Below are 26,199 nucleotides of genomic sequence, written 5' to 3'. Positions count from 1 at the left end.
TCTTCTTGGAGTTGAGCAAAGTTATATATTTCCTGCAAGGCAGCTTGTTTCTTATGGGCAGGGAAATATTTCTCACAGAAGTATTAGACCATCTCCTGGGGACTATGCACACATCCAGGAGCAAGAGAGGTGACCTAGGCTTTAGCATCATCCTTTAGAGAGAAAGGAAACAACTTAAGGATATAGTAGTGGCGGATCTTCTCCTGATTAGTGAAGAGGTTTGCTATTTCGGATAGTTTGGCAAGATGGGCTATGACCGTCTCAAACTCATAACCGTGAAAAGGATCAGATTCGACTAGAGAGATTATCTCAAGGTCGACAGAGAATTCATAATCCTTATCGGTGACAAAGATAGGCGAAGTGGCAAACTTCGGGTCATTTCTCATCCTAGCTTCCCGAGATTTTTCCCTCCACTTGAGAAGTAATTTCTCAGCGTCATAGGCATCCTTACACGCAAGAAAATCCTCAGCTATCTCTCCCTCCATAACTTAAACCTCAGGTATATCAGGCAATTCATATCTAGGAGAGCTAGATCTAGCAGGAGCAAAAGCAGGTTCTATCTCAATAGTATCAGCAGTATCAGATGCATCACGAGCATTGGCAGTAACTCTAGCAATATGAGCATCAAGGAACACTCCTAGTGGAACATCAGGCAAAGGAGTATCTCTAGCAGTATCAAGCATAGCATCATCAGGCAAAATAGCATCTCTAGCAGTATCAGGCAACGCAGTATCAAGCATAGCATCTCTAGCAGTATCAGGCATAGTATCAAGCATAGTATCACCAGACATAGTATCAAGAATGGAATCAAGCATAGTATCACTAGGCATAGTATCAAGCATATCATCTCTAGTAGTAGTATCACAAGCATCATCAAGCACAGGCGACATATCGAGATTTCTAGCAGGAGGTGATGTCGCAAACTTACTCATAACTGAAGGTGAATCAAGTGCAGAGCTAGATGGCAATTCCTTACCTCGCCTCGTAGTTGAGGGCAAGACTTTGGTCTTCGGATCCTTCAGATTCTTCATAGTGATAGGCAGATATAAATCCCAAGTGACGCAGAGAATATAGCAATACCTCCCAGGCAACGGCGCCAGAAAAATGCTGATCCTGCAATCTCTAGCGTTAGCTAGATGAATGCTTATGACAACAAACCTTCCCCTGCAACGACACCAGAAGAATGCTAAAAGCACTACCTAGTAATGAGACTAGAAGAATGTTGTTAATGGCCTACCAGCGCGTGGGTTTGCAGCAGTTCTCGAGGGTAGAGTATTTGACTCAAATTTGTAGATCGCCTAAAGGAGGTGAGAGAATACTCTCGAGTATTAGCAGCTGAATTTGTCAGATTCAACCACACCTGAAAGATTAGTATCTGCAAGCAAAGTAGCGAGTAGCGGCAGTGTAACGAGCAATAGCAGTGGCAAGGGACAGCAGTAGTGACAGCAATAGCAAGTACCAACAGTAGCAAGTGACAGTAGTAGAAGCAGCATCAGAGCAAGACAAGTAACAGCAGTAGCAACAGTAGTAGCAGCAGCAGCAGAGCAAAACAAGTAACAGCAGCAGTAGGACAAACTTGTAGGCAATGGGTCGGTGATTTGTTTGGATGATATTCATCATGCAACAACTATAACATGGAGAGATAAGTGGATAGCTCCCGTTCGTCAATGTGATGTAGGCATGCATTTAGTGTGTCGACAGACGTGCTTAGGGAAAAGAACTTGCATGACATCTATTGGCCATCCCTCCCGTGGCAGCGGGGTCCAAAAGGAAACTACAGGATATTAAGGTTCTCCTTTTAATAAAGAACCGGACCAACGCATTAGCAGTTGGTGAACACATGAACTCCTCAAACTATGGTCATCACTGGGAGTGGTTCCCGTTATTGTCACTCCGGGGTTTCCGGATCATAACACATAGTAGGTAACTACAACTTGCAAGATCGGATCTAAAACACATATATATTGGTCACAACATAATAATTTCAGATCTGAAATCATGGCACTCGGGCCCTAGTGACAAGCATTAAGCATGTCAAAGTAGTAGCAACATCAATCTCAGAACATAGTGGATACTAGGGATCAATCCCCATTAAAACTAACTCGATTACATGATAGATCTCATCCTACTCATCACCGCCCAGCGAGCCTACGAATAGATTACTCACGTATGACGAAGAGCTTCATGGAATTGGAGAGGGAAGAAGGTTGATGATGACGATGGCAATGATTTCCCCTCTCTGGAGCCCAAGACGGACTCCAGATCTGCCCTCTAGATGAAGAACAGGATGTGGCGGCGCCTCCGTATCGAAAACGCGACGAGAACTTCTCTTTTTATTTTTTCTGGGACGAATGGCAACTTATAGAGGCGGAGTTGGGGGCGGCAGGTGCCTGTGGGCCCCACAAGCCTGCCCACTGCCACCAGGGGGGTGGTGGCGGAGCAGGGGCTTGTGGCCCACTCGACCACCCCCTGAGGTGGAACTTGGTGCAGATATTTTTGATATTTTCCAAAACTGCTCCCCTTAAATTTTCAGGACGTTTGGAGAACTTTGATTTCTGCACAGAAATAACACCAGGGCAATTCTGCTGAAAACAGCGTCAGTCCAGGTTAGTTCCATTCAAATCATGCAAATTAGAGTCCAAAACAAGGGCAAAAGAGTTTGGAAAAGTAGATACGATGGAGACGTATCATTATGTCGTGCAAATATAGTACCAAAATTGGGCCTTTCTAGAAGAGTTTTATCCCAAATCAAAAATCAAGGGGGTCCCCATAAAACTCCAAACATGTTAGGAGCGCTCAATATGGAACAAAACACTGAGCTTGAAGGCCAAGCCTTCCACCTTTTACGAAGTGTATAGGTGCATTAAATTAAATAGCAGTAATATTGTGATATATCAAGGAAACCATGTTGTCACACGGGAACCAACTTGCGCCTGCAACTAGCAATGCTATAAGAAGGGTTGAGCAAGCGGTAACATAGCCAAACAAAGGTTTGCTCGGATGTGGAGGGTTTAGAGGCTTTTCATGGCAATGTTGAGAGGCTTGACTTAACAGGTGGTAGGCAACAAGACATAGCGACAGAAACAAGAGAACTAGCATAGCAATGTTAGTAGTGGTATCTAGGGAAATGATCATCTTGCGTGAGATTGCACTTGGAAGAAGAACAAATCCATGAAGAACTCGAACCGACATAGTCGAACGAATCCTTACTCTGAAACGCTTTCGGAACTCTATCGAGAAGAAACAATCCAGAAACAAACAATCAACACAAGATAAACACCACAACATACGCATGACACGATGAGCAAAAAAATATGATGCATGTCCATTTAATTATGCATGACATGGTAAAGCACAACAATCAACTCCTAACATTAAGTGAAGCTCAATATGCAACGAGTTGCATATTGATGAAACTCCATGTTTGAATTATTTACTTCACTCCCGTTTAGGTACACGACAATATTAAATGTAATTAAACATGGCAAGAGGTGAAGCATAAATTAACTGCACTATGTAGGCATTTTAAATGAGGCTAGAAAAAATAAATAACAATTCTGGAAAATCCCCATATATACTTTTCTAATTTGCTATTGTTCTTCCTGCAACAAAATTTTAGAGTTGTTAAACAACAAAATAAATACCACCATGCACATTTTTTAGTCAAGTAACATATGTGGAACATTTTAATCGGAGCTACGATCAATTAGATATGAGACAAACCAATTTAGCATGACATGAGGAACTTTAATGCAAACAACATTTTAAATGTTTTTGACATATGCAAGTTGACATATCCAAGTTGTATGCACACTCATTCGTCCACGGGCGGTCATCTCGGTGTTATACCTTTGAAGCATGCAATTTTGAAGCGGGTCGAGTCGATGCAATGTAGAGGTAGTAGACGCTCTCGCGACGGTCATAGTGGAAGTAGTGGTACATGGGTCTTCGATGATGGTAGTCGTACAAGCTCCATAGATTGTCAGGGTCATCAAGGACGTCATGGAAGTACTCGTTCACATGACGGTCTTCGGCGATCGTAATAGTTCATACGATGATGGACTTGGCAAATCCACGTAGCCGTATACATCCGTAGATGTTCAGATTGTCGGTGGTGTGGTATGACTTTTGGGTCTTGCGGTGTAGTCGAACCAAAACGAAGCAGCAGAAGGCCTCGGTGGTGCGGCTGCTCATGGCTAATGGGCTCGGCCCAACCAATGGCAACAGTTGGCGTAGCAGCTAGAAGAGAGGCCAAGGCGAGGTCACATTGGCCGGAGGAGCACCGGCAGGGGCTAACATGGATAGAGCTGCGAGGAGGGAACAAACGTGGTCGGGCGGCCGACAAGAGGAGCAGAGGGAGGTGGCTTCAGGAGGCGGCAAGAAAGAGGAGGACAACCCTGGGATGAAGAATCAGAGGCAGAACTTCATGGCTGGCCTCGGGGCGAGGTGACTAGAGGTCGCGAGCGACACAGGCGGCACGACTCATCCCCATGGGTAGCCAAGCGTGGAGGGTCTTCACAACGAGGAACAATGCTGGAGCGGTGGATCTGGGCATCAGGATCCAGCTCGTTCCATATTGGGCATGGCAAAGTCTTGGCATGGGCGTCACCGACGTATGTGGCCGGCGAGGTGGATGCTCCGACGATGGATCTTCGTCGCCCGAGGAGCGGAGGAGTTGAGGGCTTGCGGTAGTAGAGGCCGGAGGGCTCGGGCGCGGTGCTGGGGACCCAGCCACCATGGGGCAGCTTGCGGGCGAGGAGATCAAGCATGATGCGCTTCTCCTATCTGTCCCTAGCGACGTGAGAGGGAACGAGGGGAAGCAACATTGGGATCAGGAGGAGCATGGGAGTTTGGGCAGGGTTGCGGTGTTGCGGCTTGCAGGGGAGGCAGAGCATCTCCTTGGGCACATATGCATGGGTGGGGGCTGCGACTCTCCTAGTCCATGGATGCGGTTGCAACTCCATTGGGCGGGCACACAAGATGAGGGAAGTGGTCAGGAGGCAGTGGGGATTTTTGGATCGGGAGTAATCCGGAGACACTGGTGGTGGCGGCGGCTGCGGGGTAAGGGTAGGCTAGAGCTAGGGTTTTACAAGGTATGGTAAGTGGGTGATTTATATATAGCAAATTAGACTAGGTTTGGACTCTCCGATTTAGAATAGATGGTGGGGAAACTAGGTTAGGGAGAATCATTGAAAAAACGATGATGGTTTAGGGTATTTTAGGATTGATGCGGAACCAATGATCATGATCGTATGTTTTGGGTTTGGGGAAGCTATCGGACAAGGGCGAGAGGTCTACACATTCTGCAGAGGGACCAATCATAGCATAGAGGGAAAACACAGGCAGCACGGCAATAGGTTTTTATAAAATGAAAATATTTGAAGATTTGAACGACAATAGTGCCGCTATAGGTTTAACGGTTTGGGTATCAAACGACCACCGAATGCAACAAAATTTGGCAAGCGGTCTACCTACACTATATTAAGACCGCATGCCAACTTCCGACCCATTACGATACAATTTCATATGCACTTTTAAAAACATTATTTTAACGATGCAGTGGGCGCGTGCGTGTGTGGTTGTTCCCTGAAATGGCCGTCAACGAGAACGGAGAGAACTGGCAACTAATAACAGAAGCAAGTATTGAAATTTGATAGAAATGCAGTCTCAATGCTATGCAGATGATGCGAATGATGCGATGATGAATGTGACAACCAAATGATTCATAAGGCAATAAAAAAAAATAAAAAACAGAATCTTCTCGGGCGTCGGTTTTGGGCTATTACACGTATTTTCGATGACGAATCCCTCACCAGCTAGGTATTTGTCTCTCTTCTCTATGGATCAACTAGGCTTAGGGTTTTTGGTTTGGAATTGGGGATTTGAAAGCGGCTGGCCGATTTGAGCCATTGCTTTCTCTTGTAGCTACCTAGTACCATCACTTCCAAGGAACAGAGTTGTGTAGCTTAAGACCTTCCTATTCATGGTCAACATCGATTTCCATCCATGACGTTACGAGCTTTTGAATCAGGGTATAGTGGGAGGAAGTTTCTGGGATGCGCAAAGAAGGTTAGCCTAACTCCCATTGTTAGAAATCATTTTTATATTAAGTGTGATTCAGACACTTCCCGTCGCTTTTTGATTCTATATGTGATTAAGACACTGTCACCATTCTATGATTGTGAGTGCCATTTTAATTGATACCAGTAGTAATATGTTATAAATTTGTTCGGATCATATGGTAGGAATATCACAACATGACTATAAAACATAGCATTTAGGGATTCAGTGAAAATAACAGTTTTTCACAAACTGTTTTAACATTTAGGCATATTGACACCATGAAAATTATATACTACAGGACTTATCATGGCATGAAAATTTACACCATGTTAGTAGACATGATGCACTTCATTTCATTCAACATGAGAAAAGTCTAATTATGCAGAGAAACATGGCTACAATCAACATAACATGGCAATCTAAAATAAACAAATTCTCACACTTAGTTAAAATAACAATGTGCAAGAGCAACAATTTTTAACAGATTGGCATGTTTGACAACAGAATGTACATACCTATCATTATTAATTTAATCTCATTCATACACTACCGATGTGCCTCCTGTACTACAAAGACTATTTCATTTGTATTTAGCTTCATGGTAAAATTGGCAATTTGTTATTATACATGACAGAAACAAAGGAGGAATGAGAACCTGAGCATCCGACTACAAAGTCTCCTCGAGCAGAATCATGGCATGGCTGATGAATAACCATCTGAAGCACACAAGTACAAGCATGGACAGCCATTTGTTGGCAAATACTATGAGAAGTATAGTTCCACTTGTCACAAGTTACATAAATATTGCATGGACAAAATGTCAAAAGGAGAAGATACTAACATTCTACAAGTTCACTATGATAGTAGGCATTTCAATAACCAACGGTACCATCAATGTGGAATTCAAGGACTTTCTTATCTTCTTCAACTTTGATGAGCTTAATGCCACTCTTGTAAAATGCTTGATGTTTTAAGTGCTTCAGAAACTCTAATAAACTTCTCCATACAAGGGTGTAAATGAAAAAGCTAATTGTATTGTATTTCTCTCAGGGGATTGATGGAGCAGAGATGATTGAGGGTGTATGCGTATTTCATAGATCCCGATTTAGCAAATGAATTTTTGTTAGTAATAATGTTAGACGCAAGTTTAAGGTTTCATAGGAAATGACATTTTGTTAGTAATAATGTTACACGCAAGTTTCATAGATCCCAATTTAGCAAATGTCCTCAATATCTGGTTTTAATTACAAGTAGCAGAATTCTTCATGTGGCCATATCATGAATGGTAAGTTAATTATACAACCATGCATACATTGATCATCTCTTAGTTTAAAACAAAGTTCGTAAGTTTAAGGTTTTCTTAAACTGTAGCCAACACTAGATCTTGGTGGTCATTGTTCCAAAATGCAAGACAGTTTACTACTTGGATTCTCTCAGAGTGTCAAATAAGCCTCATGATCTGAATGATCTTGAGGATTTGTTGGATAGGTATTGGATTCTTTGATGTTAATATGTTGTGTTCATATATGGTTCAAGAATTGAGAATGTGGAAATTGATTTTCATTTGCATTGTATTGTGAAAGAACATAACTTTAGGATGGTGACGGTTCGACCGCTAACTACCTCTGGAGCACGTGATCATTTCTCTAGTAAGACAACAAAATTCGCTATTTTCATAAAATTCTAGTCAGATGTTCAAGTTTCTAAGTAAAGGTCTTTCTACTTATCCCCAAAGAAAAAATAAATAACTTACACTAGTTAGGTTGTTTCTAACAGGGCAAATACATTACTAATATTGTACAAAAATATTTAGTGTCCTCAACAACAACAAGGGGCCGACCTATGTGTATACTATGTGCCCACACACATGATGAACCTATGCATACATGTTCTATGTGGTGTCAGTGCTAACAACAATTAATCAGTAAGTTTGTTTTTAAATACTATCTTCCACTCCACACGTATGTCACATTCTCCTCTAAAAATCCTGCATTTGATCTTCGGACCAATGACCTGTGAACCACTTGCCGTAGATGAATTTATGTATGTTAGGAAATTCATCAGCACCTTCTTTGTGAAACACTATATCAAGCGCACTAAAGACGTCGAAGATTTCAGTATTCATATCCCCCAAGAATAAGTATGCATTCATATAGTGTTATCAACTAAACATATACACATGGATGGACTATTTTCCATGTGATCATGTCTTCGTGTTTCATACAATATGATTATGTAATGCGTATGTCCATACATTTGTGGAATTTATCTAGCATTTGCTCAATTGCATATTGTCGCGAATTATGATGAATGTTCTTTTTGTGGAGATTATTTGTTCAACTGCATATTGTGGCCAATTATGATGAATGTTCTTCATGTGGACACTATTTGTTAGATCGCATATTGTGGCAAATTTGCTAATTGTAGGGTGATTCAAATGCGATATTTTACAATGCACATGGTCAAGCAACCAGGTGTGTGCGGTCCAGAACAGAAAGCACACGCAACTCATAGGGCAACCAGGTGTTATCTACAGGAAAAGCACATGAGATATAAACTAAAATGTTGGTGATACATAAGAAATCGCACATGATTTGAAACACTTGTACGTGTGCATAGGAGCTCCTCAATCATTTTCGATAGCACCTTATCTCACACGTGAGCCAAAAGGAAATGATTCACGATGCAAAGAAGATCCCACGTATGTATGTTAGGGAAATATGTGAGATGATATCATGCATGGCACACGGTTTCGAGGGAAATCTCGTGTGCAATGATGAAGATATCACACATAGTTTCTACCGTGGACCGTGTGGGTTAGCTAATGCTTTGCAAACGATAAAACTTCAAACACCATTTGTCTTCCATGAGCAATTAGACCCATTTGACTCGTGATAGACGTGTGTGATTGATCCCAAATCCCACATGTACGCACAAAATTTTAGTGTGTGTGATTTGTTCCTGCACCACAGATGATTATGTTTGGTAGATTGTGTGCGTTCATCGTTCACCATCGTCGATGATTTTTCCGGGTCATGTGGGATGGACCCCCTTATCACCCACACATTCGAGGCAACGGTTTAAACATTCTTTGCAAAAAGGGGTTAAAAACTGTTTGCATAGGACGTCGCTGGACCAGTGAGATAGTGTAATCAACACTCGCACACTCTCTCACATATTTTGGCTATGTGGTAGGAGAGGGATTTGGGTGGAATGGAGTTGAGGTGGCTAGAGATCAAAGCTCTATGGTTGGAGTGGAAGGCCTTAGATCTCAACACAAGAACATGTGGTTCTCTCTCACATAATGGATATGGGATGTGTAAAATTCAAAATGATTGCTCTCCTCAGAGTTATGGAATGAGTGCGTATTGAGGCATCACCGAAATTCAACCATTACACACCTTTATGCACATTTGGGTGGGACCAGATGAAACTTCTCGGTGGGACCGAGTCAAGCTATCCCAAGCACTTTGCACACTTATGTGTCACTAATTGAAACTGATCAGAGAATCCGATTCAATTTCAATTGGAAATAGATGGTTGTCAAGTGCTCTTCGATGGGAACGAAGGGACAAGTCAGTGAGAGAAGATGCTAGGTTTAGGCATTGTCCATGTCAAGTGTATCTTGATGAGTCCTGATGTATGTGTTTTGGTGGGACCGAGATGGACTTTAGGATTTAGGAAATAGTGCAATATGAGAGTGTGGCTCAGGATTTTGGAGCAATATCTCTAAGCATTTGAGCAGTTAGACCATATCATCAAAATCTCACCCTTTTAATATTACTAGTTGAATGCTTGTGCGTTGCCACGGGACAATAAATATAGACATAAAGACATTGGTACCTTGAAATTACAATGTGTATGTTATATGTGACTTATGTATGTGTTGAGATATGCATCATCTTGGAGCAAGTCCTCACAGCTTCCACTTCGAAATATGGAAGTCTTGTATCCATGCTATCATGTCATTGCTAACCTTATGGGCATGGTGAGCTCCCATTTATTTTTCTCTTTAGCCCTATATCTCGTGCCCTCATGCCTGATCATGTCTAGAGCGTCCACTACAGAGTCATATTTATCGATCTCCGAGAACCCTCGTACCACCCCAAATTATTGCGGCATCGGTCCTTCGTGCTTTCTTGCCCAAGTCTAGGTTTTCCTAAGCGATCATAAGCGTGTATTTTAGTTCTGCCATCGTGTCACGCTCGTCATCGGTATTTAAGAGCGACTAGATTATGAACTAGATTAGTTATCAACATGAATTTTGTCATCGCAACTTAACAATCACCAACTTCTTCATATCTTCTCTCTTGCGAACCAATCACTGTGTTAATGTTTCCTCTTTGTAGCGTGTATTATTTTTCATCCTTGTCTCTTTAGGAATACGGGAAGTATCACGTGCTCCTGTATCCTACATGATCCCATGCCGCGGGAACAAATGGAGAGTTGGATGTGAGATCCAACAGTTACATTCAAAGGATGTTGACCTTGACACAATAAAATTACTATTTGACGGAATTTCTCAACTGTTCCGCGAGGTTTCTCTGCATCGTTGGATCTGATATCCAACGCTCCAGGTGCTCCCTTAGAATGGGAGTGCATGACATTTGCCCTGCAGGAATACCATTGACTCCAGCAACATAAGACCATTACATGCTCTTGTTTTTTCTTCATTTCCACCCGATGCTTGTGGTTTCCTAATGTTCAGGTGTAGGTGTAAATGTGTCATTGTATTCCCAATTGGTTGAGTCGAGATTTATGGACTCGAGGAAACAAACACAACACATTAAGCGGCTCTACGTAATCACGGGGGACATGCTTCATTTCTTAAAAGACCTTGTTTTACCTCCCACCTCTAATTATATCCCCTAGCTTCTTTTATGTCATTATTATTATTTTCTCCCTAGCCTTTTCTATCTTTTTTTAACTCCTAATGTAATTCCTGTCCTATTCACCCTAGTTCATGCCTGAGTGATCTCTCCCTAAATCCGATGGCCCAAAAATTGGAGTATGAATGATCTATCCCAAAGTCCAATGGCCAAAACATTGGACTATGAATGATATCTCCCTAAGTCCAATGGTCACAACAATTTTAGACCTTGAAAATCATAGTATGTAGGTTAGTAGTCTAGTTAAGAGGCCAAGTATTTATGTATTATTCTGCTCTTGATGCTGTTAAATCAAATCCTTGTGTTTGGAAAAGTTGTGAAAGTTTATGACATGCTTTCATTTGTGGAATGCTATATTAGTTTATAATTATAGTTAATCATGACATGAAAATAAACTTCATATGCAATGTATTGTTGTATTTGGTGATTTTGGTAAACTGCGTTCGATATCACTTTGGCAACCACAATTTGGGCAAAGTGCATTCTATGTCACTTAGGCAACCAAAACCTTCAATTTTTTGGGACACCACACCCTTTAAATACAAAAGTGATCCATTCCGTTCTAATGAAAAAGGTACTACATCATCTTCTATGTAGTGTTCTCAAATCCCAAACAAAAATAAGATATGAACATTTGTGCATATCGGAATTTGCATTTGTCTTTAGATAATAAATAAAAACTATCTTTCATTTGAATCATTAATAAACCAAATTTGTTCAAGTCTAATTGTAGGACGAGACTGGTTAAGTTCAGTCACCATATAATTTTTTGCATGCTAGAATCTCAAACGTTGGACTCTTTATACAGAGTTTTATTCACTCCCAAAATATATAGATATCCAATACTTCCCAAAATTACATCACCTCCAAGACAGTCGCACCAGCCTTCGTATAGACTCACAACAACATGTAGCAGTGGTGCTGCTAGAAATATGTGCATCACAATCACCCATACAATTGTAAGAAAAAAGCATTAGGAGCAATACATTTCTGATTGGTTAATGTATACTCGGATGCAGCTACAATATTATAATGTGCATCACAATTACCCATACCATAATGAACCGATAGAGAAGATATAACCAAAGGCACATGTTAATAATATCGGCATAGGAAATAAATATTATAGAATTGGAAGACAATATTATGCATCAGAAGCAATTTAAGCTAACATTTTTAATACCGTATACAAGCTAGTATATCAGTTTAGAATAACTACAAGACCTAATTTTAGAGTAGACATAAACACCCTCATGGCGGAAGTAGTTGGTTATACTCATGCAGTCATGCTTTGACCATATGTAGTATAATGAGGACAAGGTAGATTATCCTAAATCTGGTACAATACTCCCCAGGTGTGAATTTTCTTAAAATAGGTTGCCTTAGTACGCAAGTTCCAAAGTAAACATAGATAATGAGGTATGAGGCTTGATTTTGAATTATACTGTAAGCAATTATCTATTGAAATGTAGTATAAAAATTTATGTCCCAACGCATTTGTGGAAATATTACACAGCTAACCTTGTATCGCAATGACAACAGACATACATAAAATTGTCGATGAGCATGCTCCTCGTATTCAATATGTCGAAATTAAATCGAAAATAAGAAATTATTCATGGTTAGGCACAGGAATATAGAAGACTGTTGAGTACTATAAAAGCGGTAAGCAAACATGTATATGTGCAAACCTATGATAAGAAAACTAATGTGCAGAACTCACTCCTCTCCAATTTTCCACATAACACACACACACAAAGAGAAGTAGGAGCACACACAGTAGACTGCTAATCAAAAATTATTTTAGCCATGATTATGCAGTCAGATAGTTTCCTGGATTCAGATAACATTTAGAAAAAAGCAGATGTTAACTCAAGTCAAAGAATCACCTGATACACGGAGCTACAACTATACACATAAATATATGTATCTGCACAATCCATCTCAAAAGCCAACGAACTTAATAGAGCAACAAATGCGAGTACGAGAGACTTAGTTGAGTGCCTCTGCAAGAGACTCAAGAAGCTCGTACTGCTCTTTGTAAGCCGGAGAAATCTATAATATGCACTTCTTGTTAGAGAAAAAAATCAATGGGCAGGGAACATACAAGGCAAAACAAACAAATAAGCAAACACTTAGTGTGCACCCTATGCCATAGCCAGACTAAGTTGGACGAGAAATCATCAACTTAAGAAAGCCTGGGTCCTCGATGAAGGTGTCCAAGATGGTTATCATAACCAGCCTGTACACATCCAATCTTGTGGATCCGCGCCGGCATCATCATGTGTACCATAGAGCTTGCCGGTGTGGCAATCTATGTCGATCTCATTGGTTCCACAACGACTGTAGACATGCACGACAGTTGCGAACATATCAGTGCAGCCAGAGTTAGTTCCACCCTCTCCTATCGCCCCCGTGCGGGACCCTCATGAGGGCGTGTCGTCGCCGCCATGGCTAGGACACTATCAGGATCGATGTCGCCATGCCTGACACCACCACACCTACACTGGGCTCCTAGAGTGAGGTTATCGGAGCTCGTGGTGTAGGGGAGAAGACCCACCGCGGGCTGCTGCTCCTCCTACAGCAAAGACCTTAATCACGACATGAGTTATGGGGCCTTGGGGCAGTGATCTGACGATTTTTCTCGGCGTAGAGAGGGGTTGCCGCTTGGTAGTCATAGAATCGCGGGTGGGAGGGATGCTAGGTAGTTCAGGAGCAAGAGAGATGGAGATTGTGTCGGGGACAAGGGTGGAGGACGTGGGTTCTTCCCTTTTTTATGTCGGTTTGTTGAGAGAGGTTTTAGGCAGATTTTTTCTTCTTCCTGCTTTCGTACGAGGGCATAGGTGGAGGTGGCCCATTACGTGATAGTTTTCATACAGAAGGAGGCGGGGAATGAAGGATGTCGAACCATCACGATGTTCGATCCCCCTTTAATAGTAGAGATTGGCTTTCAACTAGGAAAAGACCCACTCTCATAATAACATGTGTTTGTCATAGTGACGGGGTCCTGGAATAAGGGGTTCTCACCTGTAGGACCCACAGTTCCTGAGCCAGTATTATGAGCCACCGACCACGAGAAGGAAGGGATAGCGAAACAATGAACCTCGCCATGATCAAGATGGAAACCTCCGAAGACTTGGTGTGTACTTCAAAGATTTCTCTATAGCTGGCACATCTACAACCGAACATATGTGTAAATGTAGGTACCCTGGTGCATATATTAGTCGAGTGGTTTAGTCTTTAGAGACGTGATTACTCGCCTTAGGGGTAGAACACAATCATACGATCTCGAGGTAGATCACCATGTATTCGATAGTGTAGGATCAAAATATGTCTAGAGGGGGAATTAGACTACTTGACAAGATAAATGTGGGGACCCCGACTTACGGGTCGTGATTTCCTGATGAACGTGCTCGGTGATCCCAGAGATCAATGCTCACTGAACACACAAAAACTGAATAAAAAGAGTCTTACATCCATACATACCATTTGATACAAATAATGACCATTGCGGTCAAGTCTTACATAGATAGGGCCATGGAGGCCCATACAACAAACTTGACCAATATCGGAAATATTGGTTGAAAGCGTGAACCCATGCCATCAGCCTTAAACTACATGCATTCTGACTCGGAAGTATCCTAGCTCACAGGAACATCACCAAGGTACTCTTCACCATCTCCTGGTCTATTACGTGGTCAATGAAATAACAAGTGGCAAGCCAAAGACTACTTTGAATATACTCACAAACAACCCGTGATGCCGGATTTGCAATCGAGTGTAATATGAAGAATAGTGCAGCCTTGGTGGAAAGTAGGTTTTATAAGTGTATAAACATGGTCATGTATTTAGATAGCCATGCATCAACAAATTAACAGTAACCATAAGAACAGGTTACACATATCAACATAAATTATTCCGAGGACTAAACCTCATGTTCATCCTCCATGTCAAGTCACCAAACTTGACCAAGTAATCACTTTCTCATGTAACACCTTTATACACACGCTCACATTTTGTTTACGCGGAAATGAATGGACGTAGTCTAAGAAGGATTACCCAACTGTCCTTGACCGTGGACATGGCTATTCGAATAGTTTTACACTCTACACATGTTGTGCGTGTTGGAAATATTCCCTAGAGGCAATAATAAAATGGTTATTATCATATTTCCTTGTTCATGATAATCATCTATTGTTCATGCTATAATTGTATTAACAGGAAACAGTAATACATATGTGGATAAATAGATCACAATGTGTCCCTAGCAAGCCTCTAGTTGGCTAGCTCGTTGATCAATAGTTGATCATGGTTTCCTGATCATGGACATTGGATGTCATTGATAACGGGATCACATCATTAGGAGAATGATGTGATGGACAAGACCCAATCCTAAGCATAGCACTTGATCGTGTTGTTCGTATGCTAAAGCTTTTCTAATGTCAAGTATATTTTCCTTCGACCGTGAGATTGTGCAACTCCCATATACCGTAGGACTGCTTTGGGTGTATCAAACGTCACAACGTAACTGGGTGACTATAAAGGTGCACTACGGGTATCTCCGAAAGTATCTGTTGGGTTGGTACGAATCGAGATCGGGATTTGTCACTCCGTGTGACGGAGAGGTATCTCTCGGCCCACTCGGTAGAACATCATCATAATGAGCTCAATGTGACTAAGGAGTTAGTCACGGGATGATGTGCTACAGAACGAGTAAAGAGACTTGCCGGCAATGAGATTGAACAAGGTATGGGTATAGCGACGATCGAATCTCGGGCAAGTTCAATACCGGTAGACAAAGGGAATTGTATACAGGATTGATTGAATCCTTGACATCGTGGTTCATCCGATGAGATCATCGTGGAACATGTAGGAGCCACCATGGGTATCAAGACCCCACTGATGGTTATTGGGCGAAGAGGTGTCTCGGTCATGTCTGCATGCCTCCCAAACAGTCCGGAGGTAAAGAATTATATATAGGAAGTGAGGAATTGGTCGTCGGAATTGTTTCGTGCGACACCGGTAATGTACCGGGACCACCGAAAGGGTTTCGGGGGTCCACCGGGAGGGGCCACCAGCCCCAAAGGCTAGCATGGGCCAAAAGGTGGAAGGGAACCATCCCAGAGTGGGCTGGTGTGCCTCCCACCTAGGCCCAAGGCGCCACAAGAGAGGGAAGGGGGGGAACCCTAGTGCAGATGGGCCTAAGGCCCATCTGGGCTGCACCAACCCCCCTCTCTCTTGCCCTCGCTGCCACCATCAGCCCTAGATGGGGCTGCCGCACCCTTTGGGGGTGGGAACCCTAAAGGGGGCGCCCCCCTCCCTCTCCCCCTATATATAGTGGAGGTTTTGGCTGATTTGAAACACATGAAATCTCTCTCGGTGTAGCCCTGCTTCTCCTCTTTCTCCTCTCCCACGATGCTTGGTGAAGCCCTGCCGAGAAACCTCGTAGCTCCACCGCCACCATGCTGTCGTGATGCCGGACCTCTCCCTCAACCTCTCCCTCCTCCTTGGTGGATCAAGGAGTGGGAGACGTCACCGGGCTGTACGTGTGTTGAACGCGGAGGTGCCTTGATTCAGCACATAGATCGGAACAGGCCGCGATCTGATTTGCGGCGAGTACGACTCCATCGACCGCGTTCATAGTAACGCTTCCGCTTAGCGATCTTCAAAGGCATGAAGATGCTCTACAACATGTATCGTTGCTGGTCTCTCCATAGATAGATCATTGTATGGCGTAGGAAAATTTTGAATTTACTACGTTTACCCCAACAGTAGCATCCGAGCCAAGGTTGTATGCGGAGATTCTATGCACAGTAGAACACAAAAGTTGTGGGCGCTGATTTTGTCAATTGCTTGTCATTACTAGTCTTATCTTGACTTGGCGGCATCATGGGATGAAGCGGCCTAGACCGACTTTACTCGTACTCTTACGTGAGAATGGTTCCACCGAAAGACATGCACTAGTTGCATAAGGTGGCTAGCGGGTGTCTGTCTCTCCCACTTTAGTCAGATCGGATTCGATGAAGAGGGTCCTTATGAAGGGTAAATAGCATTGGAATATCAACGTTGTGGCTGTCACGTAGGTAAGAAACGTTCTTGCTAGAAACACAAATCATCCACGTAAAACTTGCAACAACAATTAGAGGACGTCTAACTTGTTTTTGCAGGGTATGCTATGTGATGTGATATGGCCAAAAGAATGTGATGTTGCATATGTGATGTATGAGATTGATGATGTTCTTGTAATAGGATTCACGACTTGCATGTCGATGAGTATGACAACCGGAAGGAGCCATAGGAGTTGTCTTAATTTATTGTATGAGATGCAATCCCATGTTTGTTACTTTACTTTATTGCTAAACATTAACTATAGTAGTAGAAGTAATAGATTGGCGTGACGACTTCATGGAGACACAATGATGGAGATCATGGTGTCATGCCGGTGACGATGATGATCATGGTGCCCCGAAGTTGGTGATCAAAGGAGCAAGATGATAATGGCTATATCATGTCACTATATGATTGCATGTGATGTTTATCATGTTCGTTTACATCTTATTGCTTAGAACGACGCTAGCAAAGATAAGATGATCCCTCATGAAAATTTCAAGAAAGTATTCCCCTAAGTGTGCACCATTGCGAAGGATCGTTGTCTCGAAGCACTACTTGATGATCGGGTGTGATAGATTCTAACATTCGCATACAATGGGTGTAAGCCAGTTTACACACGCATAACACTTAGGTTGACTCGACGAGCCTAGCATGTACAGACATGGCCTCGAATACAGGAGACCGAAAGGTCGAACATGATTCGTATGGTTGATACGATCAGCATGGAGATGCTCACCATTGATGACTAGTCCATCTCACGTGATGATCGTACATGGGCTAGTCGACGTGGATCGTGTAACACTTGGATGACTAGAGGGATGTCGATCTAAGTGGGAGTTCATCAGATGAACTTAATTATCATGAACATAGTCAAATAGGTCTTTGCAAATTATATTGTAACTTACGCTATAGCTCTACGGTATTTGATATGTTCCTAGAGAAAATATGGTTGAAAGATAGAAGTAGCAATTATGTGGACTCGGTCCGTTAACTGAGGATTGTCCTCATTGCTAATCAGAAGGCTTATGACCTTAACGGACCGCTTGGTGTACTGAATCCCAGGCGTGATCTATGGATGTTGCGAGCATCTGACTTACACGTTTTTGATAACTACATGATAGTTTAGTGCATATTGCTTGAACGACTTAGAATTAAGGCGTTAAAGATGTTTTGAACGTCGTAGGACATACGTGATGATCCAAGAGATGAAATTGGGATTTCATGCTCATGCCCTTGTTGAGCGGTATGAGACCTCCGACAAGATTCTTTATCTACAAAAGTAAAGGAAAAGAGCTCAATCGTTGAGCATGTGCTCAGATTGTCTGAGTACTACAATCGCTTGAATCGAGTGGGAGTTGATCTTCTAGATGAGACAGTGATAACTCTCCAAAGTCGTTGACACCAAGCTACTAGAGCTTCGTGATGAACTATAACATATCAAGGACGGATATGATGATCCTTGAGCTATTCGCAATGTTTCACACCGCGTAAATAGAAATCGAAAAGGAGCATCAATTATTGATGGTTTGTGAAACCGCTAGTTTCAAGAAGGGAAAGGGCATGAAGGGATACTTCATTAAACGCAAACCAGTTGGTGCTCTAGTGAAGAGACCCAAGGTTGAACCCAAACTCGAGACTAAGTGCTTCTGTAATAAGGGGAACAGTCACTAAAGAGGAACTACCCTAGACACTTGGTAGATGAGAAGGAGGGCAAAGTCGACAAAAGTATATTGGATATACATGATATTGATGCGTGCTTTACTAGTATTCCTAGTAGCACCAGGGTATTAGATAACGGTTCGGTTGCTAAGTGTTAGTAACTCGAAATAAAAGCTACGTAATAAAAAGAGACTAGCTAAAGGCGAGGTGACGATGTGTGTTGGAAGTGTTTCCAAGGTTGATATGATCACACATCACACGCTCCCTCTACCATCGAGATTAGTTTTAAACCTAAATAATTGTTATTTGGTGTTTGCGTTGAGCATAGACATGATTGGATTATGTTAATAGGAAAAACGATTAATCATCTAAAGAGAATAATGGTTATTCTGTCTACTTGAATGATACCTTAAATGGTCTTGCACCTAGAATGAATGGTTTATTGAATCTCGATCGTAGTGATACACATGTCCATAATATTGTTGCCAAAAGATACAATCTAGTAATGATAGTACCACTTATTTGTGGCACTGCTGCTTGAGTCATATTGGTATAAAATGCATGAAAAAGCTCCATGCTAATGGATCTTTGTATTCACTCATTTTTGAAACGTTTGAGACATGCAAACCATGCCTGTTGGTATAAACGCATGAAGAAACTCCATGCGGATGGATCGTTTGACTCACTTGATTTTTGAATCACTTGAAACATGCAAATCATACCACACGGTTAAGATGATTGAAGACCTCCTTTTCCAGTGAGATGGAACAAGAATGTAACTTGTTGGAAGTAATACATTTTGATGTGTGCAGTCCGATGAGTACTGAGGCACGGAGTGGATATCATTATGGTCATACTTCACAAATGATTTGAGTAGATACTAGTGTATTTACTTGATGAAACACAGGTCTGAATTATTGAAAAAGGTTCAAGTAATTTTAGGGTGAAATTGAAGATCATCGTGACAAGATGATAATATGTCTACCATGTGATCGTGGAGGTAATCATATATATCTGAGTTACGAGTTTGGTAAACGTTTAAGAAAATGTGAAAATTGTTTCACGTGAAAAATGTTTCACAACTCCTGCCACCCGGAAGACCATAGTCTCAAGGTGTGTCCGTATGTCATAATCGTGCACTATTAGACATAGTGCATACTATGATATTTCTTATCAAATTACCACTACCGTTTATGGGTTAGGCATTCGAGACAACCGCATTCACTTTAAATAGGGCACCAATCAATTCCGTTGTGATGACACCGTATGAACTATGGTTTAGAGAAACCTAAGCTGTCATTTCTTAAGAGTTTGGGGCTGTGATGCTTATGTGAAAGAGTTGCAGCCAGATAAGATCGAACCCAAACCGGATAAATGCATCTTCATAGGACACCCAAAAAAGTTGGGCATACCTCCTATCTCAGATCCGTAAGCAATAGTGTTTGTTTCCAGAAATGGGTCCTTCCTAGAGGAAAGGTTTCTCTCGAAAGAATTGAGTGGGAGTTTTGGTGGAAACTTGATGAGGTTATGTGAACCATCATTTCAACCAGTGTGTATGTAGCAGGGCGTAGGAAGTTGTTCCTCTGGCGCCTACACCAATTGAAGTGGAAGCTCATGATAGTGATGATGAGACTTTAGATCAAGTTACTACAAACCTCGTAGGTCGACAAGGTCACGTACTGCTGCTACAGAATGGTGCAGTAACCCTGTATGAAAGTCATGTTGTTGGACCACAATGTACCTACGAGCTATGGAGAAGCGATGGTGGTCCCAGATTCCGACAAATGGGTGGAGGCCATGAAATCCGAGAGAGGATCCATGTATGAAAACAAAGTATAGACTTTGGGAGAACCACTTGATGGTCATAAGACCATTAATTGTGAATGAATCTTTAGAAGGAAGACATACGGTGATGGTGAAAAGTCACCATTAAGAAAGCTCGACTTTTCACGAAGATGTTTCCGACAAAGTTTAAAGAGTTGACTACGATGAGGATTTCTCACTCGTAGCGATGCTGAAAGTCTGTTGGAATTATGTTAGCAGTTGCTCCATCATTTATGAAATCTTGCAGATAAAATGTCAAAATATTGTTTCCTCGACAGTTTCCTTGAGGAAACGTTGTATGTGATTCAACCAGAAGATTTTGTCGATCCTAAAAGGTGCTAACAAGTATGCAAATCTCTAGCGATCCTTCTATGGACTGGAGCAAGCATCTCGGAGTTGGAATATACACTTTGATGAGATGATCAAAGTTTTTGGTTCTGTACAAAGTTTGTAAGAAACTTGTATTTCCAAAAGGTGAGTGGGAGCACTACAGAATTTCTGATGAATATATGTGGTTGACATACTGTTGATCGGAAATAATGTAGAATTTCTGCAAAGCATAAAGGGTTGTTTGAAAAGAGTTTTTCAAAGGAAAAACCTAGATGTAGCTACTTGAGAGTTGAGCATCAAGATCTATAAAGATAGATCAAGGTGCTTGATGGAACTTTCAACAAAATGCATGCCTTGACAAGTTTTTGAAGGTGTTCAAAATAGATTAGTAAAGAAGGAGTTCTTGGCTATGTTGTAAGGTGTAAATTTGAGTAGGACTCAAAGCACGACCACGACAGAAGAATGAGAAAGGACGAATGTCGTCCCCTATGCATCAGCCGTAGGATCTATAAGTATGCTATGTTGTGTACCGCACCTAAAGCGTGCCTTGCCATGAGTTAGTCATGGGGTACAAGAGTGAACCAGGAATGGATCACTGGACAGCGGTCGAAGTTATCCTTAGTAACTAATGGACTAAAGAATTTTTCTCAATTATGGAGGTGATTAAAGAGTTCGTCGTAAAGGAGTTACGTTGATGCAAGCTTTGTCACTAATCCGGAGGACTATGAGTAGTAAACCGGATTCGTATAGTGGAGCAATCATTTGGAATGGTCCCAGATGAGGCGTAGTAGCATCAATAGGATGACGTAGAGATTTGTAAAGCACACACGGATGTGAAAGGATCAGACACGGTGACTATAAACCTCTCTCACAAGCAGGACATGATCGAACCTGAGAATTGTATGGGTGTTGAATTCATTGCAATCACATAGTGATGTGAACTAGATTATTGTGTCTAGTGCAAGTGGAAGACTGTTGGAAATATGCCCTAGAGGCAATAATAAAATGGTTATTATCATATTTCCTTGTTCATGATAATCATCTATTGTTCATGCTATAATTGTATTAACAAGAAACAGTAATACATATGTGGATAAATAGATCACAATGTGTCCCTATCAAGCCTCTAGTTGGCTAGCTCGTTGATCAATAGATGATCATGGTTTCCTGATCATGGACATTGGATGTCATTGATAACGGGATCACATCATTAGGAGAATGATGTGATGGACAAGACCCAATCCTAAGCATAGCACTAGATTGTGTTGTTCGTATGCTAAAGCTTTTCTAATGTCAATTATCTTTTCCCTCGACCATGAGATTGTGCAACTCCCGGATACTGCAGGAGTGCTTTGGGTGTATCAAACGTCACAACGTAACTAGGTGACTATAAAGTTGCACTACAGGTATCTCCGAAAGTATCTGTTGGGTTGGTACGAATCGAGATCGGGATTTGTCACTCCATGTGACGGAGAGGTATATCTCGGCCCACTCGGTAGAACATCATCATAATAAGCTCAGTGTGACTAAGGAGTTAGTCACAGGATGATGTGCTACGGAACGAGTAAAGAGAATTGCCGGCAGCGAGATTGAACAAGGTATGGGGATACCGATGATCGAATCTCGGGCAAGTTCAATGCCGATAGACAAAGGGAATTGTATCCGGGATTGATTGAATCCTTGACATCGTGGTTCATCCCATGAGATCATCATGGAGCATGTGGGAGCCACCATGGGTATCGAGACCCCGCTGATGGTTATCGGCCGGAGAGGTGTCTCGGTCATGTCTGCATGCCTCCCGAACCCGTAGGGTCTACACACTTAAGGTTCGATGATGCTAGGGTTATAGGGAATTGTTATACGAGGTTACCGAAGGTTATTCCGAGTCCTGGATGAGATCCCGGATGTCACGAGGAGCTCTGGAATAGTCTGGAGGTAAAGAATTATATATAGGAATTTAGGATTTGGTCACCGGAATTGTTTTGGGCGACACCGGTAATGTACCGGGACCACCGAAAGGGTTTCGGGGGTCCACAGGGAGGGGCCACCAGCCCCAAAGGATAGCATGCGCCAAAAGGTGGAAGGGAACCATCCCAGAGTGGGCTGGTGCGCCTCCCACCTAGGCCCAAGGCGCCATAAGAGAGGGAAGGGGGGGAAACCCTAGTGCAGATGGGCTTAAGGCCCATCTCTGGTGCTCCACCCCCCTCTCTCTTGCCCTGGCTGACACCACCAACCCTAGATGCAGCTGCCGCACCCGTTGGGGGTGCAAACCCGAAAGGGGGCGCCCCTGCCTCTCCCCCTATATATAGTGGAGGTTTTGGCTGATTTGAAACACACGACATCTCTCTCTCGGCGCAGCCCTGCTTCTCCTCTTTCTCCTCTCCCACGGTGGTTGGCGAAGCCTTGCCGGGAGACCTCGTAGCTCCACCGCCACCACGCCGTAGTGATGCCGGAGATCTCCCTCAACCTCTCCCTCCTCCTTGCTGGATCAAGACGTGGGAGACGTCACCGGGCTGTACGTGTGTTGAACACGGAGGTGCCGTGATTCGGCACATAGATCGGAACAGACCGATCTGAATCACTGCGAGTACGACTCCATCGACCGCGTTCATAGTAACACTTCCGCTTAGCGATCTTCAAAGGTATGAAGATGCTCTACAACCTCTCTCGTTGCTGGTCTGTCCATAGATAGATCCCTGTATGGCGTAGGAAAAATTTGAATTTACTATGTTTACCCCAACAGTGCGCTGTACCCATGAGATCCAGGAAACTTCTGTGTCATCCACGACTCGCGGTATATAACATACCCGAGGTAAGTATCCAATCAATGCCTTTCCCCTGACGACACTAGACAAAAAGTCCGCTCAATTGGTAACCAACCCACATGATGTACGTCTTACGAGCACCGACTCTAGACCGTATCATCCATGCAGGGACCAACGTTGTGCTCGGAACACGTAAAAATGGCATAGTCGTCCTACCTGGTACGACCCCGTCATGGGAGTGACCATATCACTCCCGCCACTAGTAATGCAGGATCCTTACTAGCACGACCAGAGTAATCAACACAGCCCCGTCCCATAAAGGGGTATCATGCTCGTACATGTAAGGTTGGGATGGTCAGCAATTCTTAAATCTAATCCCATTTCAGAAACCACTCACACAAAACCTTGCCGGTACACCACTTCTTTCTCAAGTGGTCATCCCACTCAACACCATCACCCTCGGGCATTAGTGGCACCCGACGGGGTTTTCGTAAAACTTTTGTAATCACCTTAGTGTTACCATCACCATGCATATGCTCATCCTATTTGTAGCACTGCTATCTACTTGTCAAATTTTATCAGCGTGACCTTCATGGATGGTAAGGTCATGCTCAAAGCAAGTGCTCCAGAGGAGCCATCGGTAACACCATACCAGGGTGTACCGATTAATCATGACTATATGCATTGGAATAAAGTAATCAACATGTCATGCATAAAACATTTTCTCACGCATGGTCAAAGGGCTGCTTGCCTTGCTCTAATAGGTCCCCGGGGTGTTCGATGTCTTCCGGTCCAACTCCGAGTACTCCATCTATACCGTCAACTATCGTCAAAAACAACCACACTAAGCCAAACAACAAGCAAAAATAAAATTACTCTAAAATTAGGAATTTTATTTTTCTTGCACATCTTTGCTCATAAGAAAAATACCTGAAGCTTGCTCTACGAGATCTAGATCATAAGAGATTTTTTAGTGGAGGAAAGGTGGAATGGGTGATCCTATAAGTAGTCTACTAAAAACATTGTGCTAAAAATGAGTGGAGACACTCATTTAACAAAGCATGAATTTAGAAACATTTAGGAAATTGTTTCAGTGGAATTGGAGTTGGTATGAATTTCCTATGGATTTTCTAATATGGAATAAACAGCAAAAAGTCTATTTATTTTATGCAACAGAAACATTGCAGATAAAAATGTTCAACTAGGCTAGGAATTTAGATAATGATTTAGTATGTTTGTGGAATTTGGAATGACTCCATTTGGAGTTGATTTGAGTCTTCCACGATTTTTGCAAGGTGGGGCTAGATATATTCAAATCTGCATTTGAATATTAATACCATATAAAAGTTATTTGAAAAAATGTGCAATGCACCTGTTCGGATAAACCTGGATTTTAGGAACCTACAGAAATTTGAATTAATCAAATTGGAGTTAGAATAAATTAACTATGGATTTTAGAAATTTCTGATAAAGATAAAAAGAAGCAAAAGTTCTTTACGAGAGGGCTAAGTTGCACCTAGTGTGCTAGATAGGCCTAGGGCCGGCCCAGTGGTTCGATATGGCCAGTTGAGCGGCCACGCCGAAGGCGTACTCCACAAAGTACGCTTCCCTGGCGCGAAAGCGACTTTGCGCCAGGTCATCTCCACTTACCAGCCTACCTAGCTGGCGTGTCACCGATCGGTGGGGCCTGCGGATCAGGCTTGTCATCCTCCTTCCACTCGATCAGAGAGGGAGTAGGAGAGGCAGGGCCAGGCGGCGCATGCACTTCCCCCCAGCGACACCGGCCACCTCGAGTGGTGGTCTGACCACCGTCGGGCTCGGGCGGCGAACCGTAGGCGCCTGGGTTGCCCCCACGCCCTGGGAATGCCGAGATCTGGCACGATGCCGACTGTGGGAGTGGGCACCTAACGGAGGAGATAGGCATGGTGGCTTAAATACGTGGATAAGGGGAGGAAACACGGGGAATGGACAGAATGAAGCAGGGGCGCCCTGTTGGGATCCTCGGGGGTAGGGAGAGGCCGAAGTGGCCGAATTGGAGAGGAGCCCGACAGGGGAGGTTTCGTCCGTGGGGAGGTGGAGAGGGTGAGGGAGGACGGATGGGCGGCTACGGGAGGTTGCTAGGAAGGAGGGGGAGTTGATTTGTAGGTCCATGGCGCTCGGGGAGAGCCAAAAGGAGAGGGGGTGATGACGAGGACCTCAGATGCGCTGGAATGCATGGACACAGTGGCCACACGCGTGCCTAGCATCCTTGGGTGTAACCTAGCATTGGGGAGCGAGGTTGAGGGTTATGGGAGGCTCTGTGGCGCTCTAGGACACACTGCCCTTGCTGGACCCAAGCTGTAGCAAGAGGCTAAGGAGCAGAGCACCGTTTATGTATGCCACTGGTGTGGTCACCATGGCCACTCATGCCCACTGGCCTTACGACGAGTCAAAGATTTCTTTAATCCAGGGCATGCATGCAAGAAGCTGATGGTGCAGTTTGGAAATATATGAAGATGGTTAGGCTGGGTTTTGAATGTGGTTTAGTTTGCAGTAGCAAACTTAGGGCTAGAAATGAG

The sequence above is a fragment of the Hordeum vulgare genome, chromosome 4H, assembly GCF_904849725.1.
Source record: "Hordeum vulgare subsp. vulgare chromosome 4H, MorexV3_pseudomolecules_assembly, whole genome shotgun sequence".
Classification (NCBI taxonomy): domain Eukaryota; kingdom Viridiplantae; phylum Streptophyta; class Magnoliopsida; order Poales; family Poaceae; genus Hordeum; species Hordeum vulgare.
The sequence above is the reverse complement of the archived record's forward strand: the minus strand, read 5'-3'. Positions refer to the sequence as shown.